Source organism: Erinaceus europaeus, chromosome 3 (assembly GCF_950295315.1).
Source record: "Erinaceus europaeus chromosome 3, mEriEur2.1, whole genome shotgun sequence".
NCBI lineage: Eukaryota > Metazoa > Chordata > Mammalia > Eulipotyphla > Erinaceidae > Erinaceus > Erinaceus europaeus.
In genome coordinates, this window is record NC_080164.1 from 122,174,171 (window position 1) to 122,181,486 (window position 7,316).

Consider the following 7,316-nt stretch of genomic DNA (forward strand, 5'->3'; position numbering starts at 1 on the left):
AAATAGGGGGGATAGGGGAGAATGAAAGAAGATTGCATAAATAGCAACTTAAGATAACAAAGAAAATCTCTAAATCGAAGAACCAGTCCTCAAAAGGTTGTCTGACAACTGCTGGGTATCTCTAGCACTTAAAAAACAAACAAACAAACAAAAAACAACTTTGGATTTCTCCATATGCTTCAAACAAAGTCACATGAGCCACAGACATGAGGACCCTACTATTTTCTATTAAGCCGCATAGCTCAGTTTAAAACTACAACTCAGGATATATATAATGGAACATGGTACATTCAGCTCATTTGATGCATTTCTTTTGCCTACCTAGGCCATCCTCCTTACCCGGCAGACATCTGAACTTTGACTCTTTTAAGTAGTAGAGAGTCAGCAAAGAGTCTTAGTTGAGAATCTCAGGGATTAGAGTTAAGATGAGATAGAAAATTCTAGAAACCTCCTAGCTGGCTTGTTCGTTAAGTCTATTTCATTCTGTACTTCATGGATATATTCCATTGCTTCCTGTTGCTTATTTACCAAGATGCTTTCTGGGTACTGACGATTTTGAAGGTAGAACAGAAATATAACAAAGTTTGCCAACCATTTTTTCAGAAGAGATCAGAATTGATGGCCAATATCCCAAATTTAGGGGTAACATTTGTCAACCACCACAAGTGTCTACACTGCTTGGGGAAGAGGATGAAGAGGTGCTGCATTACTTGACAAGAGTTGAAGTGACAGAATTTGAAGATAGTAAATCAGGTAACAGAATAGACTTTTATTTTGTTGAAGATCCTTACTTTGAAAATAAAGTTCTCTCCAAAGAATTTTATCTGAATAAGAGTGGTGATCCTTCTTTTTGAAGTATCCACTGAAATCAAATGGAAATCTGGAAAGGATTTGATCAAATGTTCAAGTCAAACACAAAATCAAACCAACAGGAAGAGACAGCATGAGGAACCAGAGAGCTTCTTCACCTGGTTTACTGACCATTCTGGTGCAGATGCAGGTGAGTTAGGAGAGGTCATTAAAGATGGTATCTGGCCAAATACACTCTGAGAGGATCCTATATCAAAGCAGGCACCTTGCCAGTTTTTGTTTGCTAGTTTTTATTTTTGCCTCCAGGGTTATAGCTGGGGCTCAGTGCTGACACTACAAATTGACTGCTCCTGGTGGCCATCTTTTGTCCATTGTTGCTGCTGTTATTCTTGTTATGACTGCTGTTAGACAGGACAGAGAAAAATTGAGAGGAGGGGAAGTTAGAGAGGAGGAGAGAAAAACAGACATCTGCAGACCTGGTTCACGGCTTGCAAAATAACCCCCCCCCCCTGCAGGGAACTGAACTGGGATCATTGTGCAGGTCCTTGTGCTCCACACTATGTGCACTTAACCCGGTGCGCTAGCGCCTGGCCCTCATCCTAGTTTTGAATCATCATTCCCAGACTATTCCAGTCTGACTATTCCAGTCTATTTTCAGTCTGAAAATGTAATTCAGGAGCTAGGTGGTGACACACCAGTAGAGTGCATATAACACTGGGTTCAAGCCTCTGATCCCTAGCTGCTGCAGGGAGGGAAGCATCATGAGTGATGAAGCAGTGCTGCTGATGCTACTGCTGCAGATGTTAGTGCTGCAGATGTTAGTGCTGCAGATGTTCCTTCCCTCTCTTCTCTAACTCCCCCTTCCCTCTCAATTTCTGTCTTTATCCAACAAATAAATAAATGAAATAGTAAAGAAGTGAGTGTAGATGTAAAAATAAAAATGCAATATCATCAAACTTTGAGCTGTGGGAGTATCATAGACAATGAGCTTTACCAGAGTTTAACTACCATTAACTGGAAAAGAAAATCATAAAATTCCTTTTCAGAATCCAAGTGTTACAAATAATCTTCTCAGTCAAACTGAAAGTCACAATAGATTCAGAACCTGCTACCAACCGCATTTCTATCAACAGAGCTTCTTGGCCCATGACAACTAACACTTTCAGTGCAGGTTAAGAAATGCACACATTGGGAGTCAGGGGTAGTGCCGCGGGTTAAGTGTACATGGCGCAAAGCACAAGGACTGGTATAAGGATCCAGGTTCAAGCCCCGGCTCCCCACCTGTAGGGGAGTCGCTTCACAAGCGGTGAAGCAGGTCTGCAGGTGTCTATCTGCTCTCCCTCTCTCTGTCTCCCACTCCTCTCTCTATTTCCCTCTGTTCTATCCAAATGATGACACCAATAACAACAACAATAATAACTACAACAATAAAAACAACAAGGGCAACAAAAAGGGAAAATGAATAGATATTTTAAAAAATCTTAAAAAATGTACACATCAAGGGCAGGGTGGTGGCACACTTGGATTACACATGACCATGCACAAGGACCCAGGTTCAAGATCTCAGCCCCAACTGCAAGGGGTGCAGGAGGGGGGAAGCTTCAGGAGTAGTAAGGCAGTAATGCAGGTGTCTTTATTCCCCCCTCAGAATTTCTCTCTGTCCTATAAAATACAAGAAAACTAAAATAAATCAAAAGAAAGAAAAAAAAGCAGACACTGTATTACTGAGTCTCCTTGCATAAAAGTTCCTAAAATACTGGTATCTTCCCTTAAAAAAAAAAGGAAAAAAATGTCTAAATGGTTCAACAGATCCTGATAGTATACCAGAGGCTACGAATACACATGCTCACACATAACATATACTCTTGATTTCATATCATTACTTTAAAAGAAGCATTATTCTTGGAGGATGTTAAATGGAAATGAACTCAATTTCTGTACTTTTTCTGAAAACCTAAATTATTTATTTATTAGTAAGACAGAGGTTATGGAAGAGGAGAGGGAGATAGAGAGAGAACCAGAGCATCACTGTGGCATGAGATGCCAAGGCTTGAACTCAAAACTTCTTGCATGAGAGTCCAACATCACCTCTCAGGTGCACAACGACCTTATTTAAAACGTTATGCCACCCAGCATATGACCTCTAATCTCCCTCACAACTAGCGACCCGCCCTGAGGACCAGTACTTCCAGGGCATGTGCCAAGCTCTGCCACTATAGGTAAGTGACAATCACCTATAGTGATTTTCTTTGGGAGGTGGGAGGGTGCATTCAATTTTGTAAACCACTACTAATCACAATTTTCAAAAAGGAAAAAATAAATGTGCAAGATGATGTATTATCATGGTCGTTGTTATATAAATAAGGGCCATAAACCTAAAACAAACTGGTCAAAAAATCAGTCTTTGTATTTTGTGATCACCTGACTTTTCAAACCTGGGTTCAATACCTGGGTTTCATACCTGGGTTCAAACCAGGTATGAAACAGGAGTACCAGAGAGCACAAGAGAGTGGGAGGAGTGGGGGGAGAGCTCCATGAATGGTAGCATGGTGCTAGGTGTCTCTCTAGATAAATGGAAAGAAAAAATGGGCTTGGGAGTTTGCTCAGTATGCTCACAGCCCAGAGTTTATTCCTCAGGGAACACTAATAAAAATTATATATACATATATATATAATTTGCAGGCCATTAAAATATCTCACTTTAATAGTGTGGTGTGGGTGGGGGAAGATAGCATAATGGTTATGCAAAGATCATAATGGTTATGCCTCAGGCTCCAAAGTCCCAGGTTCAATCACCCATACTACCTAAAGTCAGAGCTGATCAGTTCTCTGGTTAAAATAAATAAGTAAATAAATAAAATAGATTAATACTGGGATGCTCTGACATGCCTGGAACCTAGGTTCAATCCCAGCTCCCTCTGCATTGGAGGAAGCTTTGGTGATGAGTCTATTTGAAAGTCAGGTCAGAGTAGTGCAGCCATGCTGACAAAATTTTAAAACCAAAATTTTTAATAAACTTAAAAATGTATTTACGGTTTAGTGTAGGCTGCATTCCAGTTACTTTACATGTGTTAACTGACTGGATTGGTACAATAACCCTATGAAGCTTATTATCCCTGTTCCATACATAAGGAAACTGGAACAAATTCTAAGATAATTATCCAAGGTCAACAGATGGCGGCAGCAGAATCTCATTTTTTTTGTTTCTTTTGTTTTGTTTAGAAGTAAATAATCCAACCTTTATTTGGCCTGGAAGAACCACAATTTATGTCCTATATGGAGCTTATACTTTACTACATTGCAATTCTTTTTCCAGGAAAAAGAACTACAAAAATAAATATCATTACAAAAAGGTAAGGCATACATTTATTGCTTTCAACCGTTCTTTTCATCACAATGAAGCAACACAATTTTACAAAAATAAAATTTTATTAAAAGCAGTAGAGTCTGAGCAGGAGACAGTACAAAGAATGTGAACAGTGTAAACATCACTACATTCAGCTCACCTTGATTGAATGCTGATACCCAACTTTAATGGCTCTAAGTGCCTTTAATAGCAAGATACATTGGTCTCCTGTACACAGAAAGCACACCCTAATTTTGATTAGGAAAAGGTATTTTATCGAAGTCGGTCCCATCACCAAATACTGCTATTGTCACAAAAAATAGCTATGAGAATGTTGCTGTCTCTGCTAAAGCTAGTTTGACAAATAGCAGCACCACATTTATGATGAGACAATGTTGTACATCTAGGAAGAAAACATGACAACAGGTTATACTATTCATGCAGAATGCTGTCGTGTTTCATTCATTTACATCTAACTCACTTAAAACTGTGAATGAGACAGTGAACAATGTTCCACCTCATGTGGAAGGCATTCAAAACAAAACAGACTTCACACAAAGACTTCTGTGCAAAATAACCATATTTTAAATTTAAGATGTACTGGGTAACTTACATAGAGAACTAAGTTGCCTTCACTATACTGCTGAAAAGCAATAAAAAAAAAAAAGTAGGGCTGGGGAGACAGCATAGTGGTTATCTGAAATATTTTCATGCCCGAGGCTCCAGGCCCCAGTGTTCAAACCCCAGCACCACCATAAGCCAGAGCTGAGCAGTGCTTTGGTAAAAACTAAATAGGTACATCAAAATAACTCTGGAATGATATAAGAATCTCTAAAGTGATAAAACATTTTAGAGAAAAGGGTAGAAATTATGAATTTCTAAATACTTACTTAGCTTTTTGAGGATCTTCAGCTTCTAAATCCCAAACATAGTCTGCCAACCCAATTGCTAAATGCAAGCATCTGTATAAGCCTATTTTTAAAAACATCAAATTATCAAAATAAGGCCACTGAGTAGTCAAGTTGTCCTAAGACACCTTTCTAACTTTAGAAAAGTCACCTTTTGAAAATGAGTATATTGGGGTTCCCAGAAGATGGTGGACTGAGAAGCTGCTAGTGGCTTGAGCTCTGACCACATCTTCTGGATACGGTAGGATTATCTGTCTTTAGTAGGCCAGTCAATAAGGGCTCCTAGCAGTGACACCAAGGACGTGACTATAACTTAATTTGGGTTAAGAAATAGAGTAGAAAAAAAGGGGAAAAAATATCTTTCTTTTTAATTATTAAGCACACCTCCTCTCCCTTCACCCCCTCCCCCATAACCAGTCCCTGGGGACCAGCTCCTAGCAGGCTTCCCTGCTGAGCTTCCCTCTTTACCAAATTCCTGTCCCACCAGGAATTCATTCTAAGTCTATACCCTTCTGAAACCTCTGGCCTTTTTTCTTTCTAAGTAGCCAAAACCCCCCCCACCTCACACAGCATAGCTAATTAAATAATTAAAAATAAATTTAAAAAAAGAACTCTTTCCTTTCACCACTCTTTTATGACTGTTCTTTTTCTTATCTTTTTCTTTTTTTCTCTCTATTTTTTTTTCTTTTTCTCATTCTTGTCATCCTTTCTTCCTTAATCCTACAGCTTCCAAAGCCACAGGCCCCAGCCCCCACACCACCAAACAGTGTACTTTTTTGAATTCACTGATACACATTTGGGAATTATTTTCGGGAAGAATTCTGACTCAGTGTGGACTCTCACTGTGAATGTCTCTGCTCAACTTCCCTTCCTCCTTCAGCCACCCCTAGAATATACAGTGGATAGTAGATTTGCATAACTGTCTATTTCAGCTATCCTTGTATAGTCCTGAGGTTTTTTTGTTTTTTTTTTTTCTCATTCTTAATCAGCTGCCTCTGATCACAAGGTTTGAGGTAATCTGGGACAGGGATTTTTTTTTTACCCTGCTCTATTTTATTATTAATATTATATAAAGGCATATATCTTCCCCCCTTTAGGTTGATCAGAATTAACTCTTAGGGTATCTTTCATTGTTAGGGTAGTGGGCATCTTATCTATTGTGGGAGGAACTTGTCTCCTTACTCCTACCTCCTCTACAGACTCTCCCCTCCCTCCTCCTAGTTAATTAAAAAAATTAAATTAAATTAAATTAAAAATAAAGTAATAAAAAAACCCTTTCCTTTCACTGCTCTTTAATTACAGCTCTTTTTCTTATCTTTTCCCTTTTCTCTCACTTGTCTCTTTTTTCTTTATTTTCTTTTTTTTTTATCTTGTCATACAATAACAGAAGCACATATGCTTCTGTTAGTCTGCTTTCCCTTGCCTCAGCTTCTTTCTTCATTACAGCTATTTCAGCTTTCAGATATCTAATTGCCTCAAGATAATCAGTATTTTCCTTGGGGGTCTCAACTGTTGTTTCTTCTGACTCAGATTGTACTCTCTATGTGTGTATCTCGGCTCTAGTTCCCTTCCCCTCTTGTTACCCTTAGAATATACAGTGGATAGTAGATTTGCATAATTGTCTATTCTTGCTATCCCTTCTTTCTTTTCTCTTTCTTCTTCACTGGGATTTGGTTACTATTTTTTCACAGACTGGAGAAATTGTTTGGCTAACTGGTAGTGATTAAACTGCTTCAATACTTGCTTCAGTTGCTGCTCTAATTCCTGAGGTTGGTGAGTGCAATTGTCATAAAGGTATTTAGTACAGTGTTGCTTGTACTAAAGACACAACAACTGAGGAACAACAGAGCATAAAAAAGAAACACATAAATCAAAAAACAAACGGGTAGATCAAAAACAAATAAAACTGCTACTCCAATGAATGAAGACAAGAGCCCAGAAGAAACTACAAATCAGCCAGAAGTAACCATAGATAAGAAAAGTATGCAAGCAACAATAAATTTATTAATCCCAGAAATGAAAACAACATTGGAGGAAAGGAATGGCAGTATTAGGGAAACAACTGTTGAGACCCCCAAGGAAAATACTGATTATCTTGAGGCAATTAGAGAACTGAAAGCTGAAATAGCTGTAATGAAGAAAGAAGCTGAGGCAAGGGAAAGCAGACTAACAGAAGCATAAAACAGAATTAGTCACAAAGAGGATGAGTTACAGAAAACAAAGAAAGAGGTGAAAGAGCTTAAAAATAGATT

General features: G+C 38.5%; 1 pseudogene; it reads left to right on the forward strand.

The window, feature by feature from the left end:
- The first annotated feature begins 492 nt into the window (after positions 1-492).
- Positions 493-1,050, forward strand: LOC103113950 (protein SET-like; annotated as a pseudogene).
- The last annotated feature ends 6,266 nt before the right edge of the window (positions 1,051-7,316 follow it).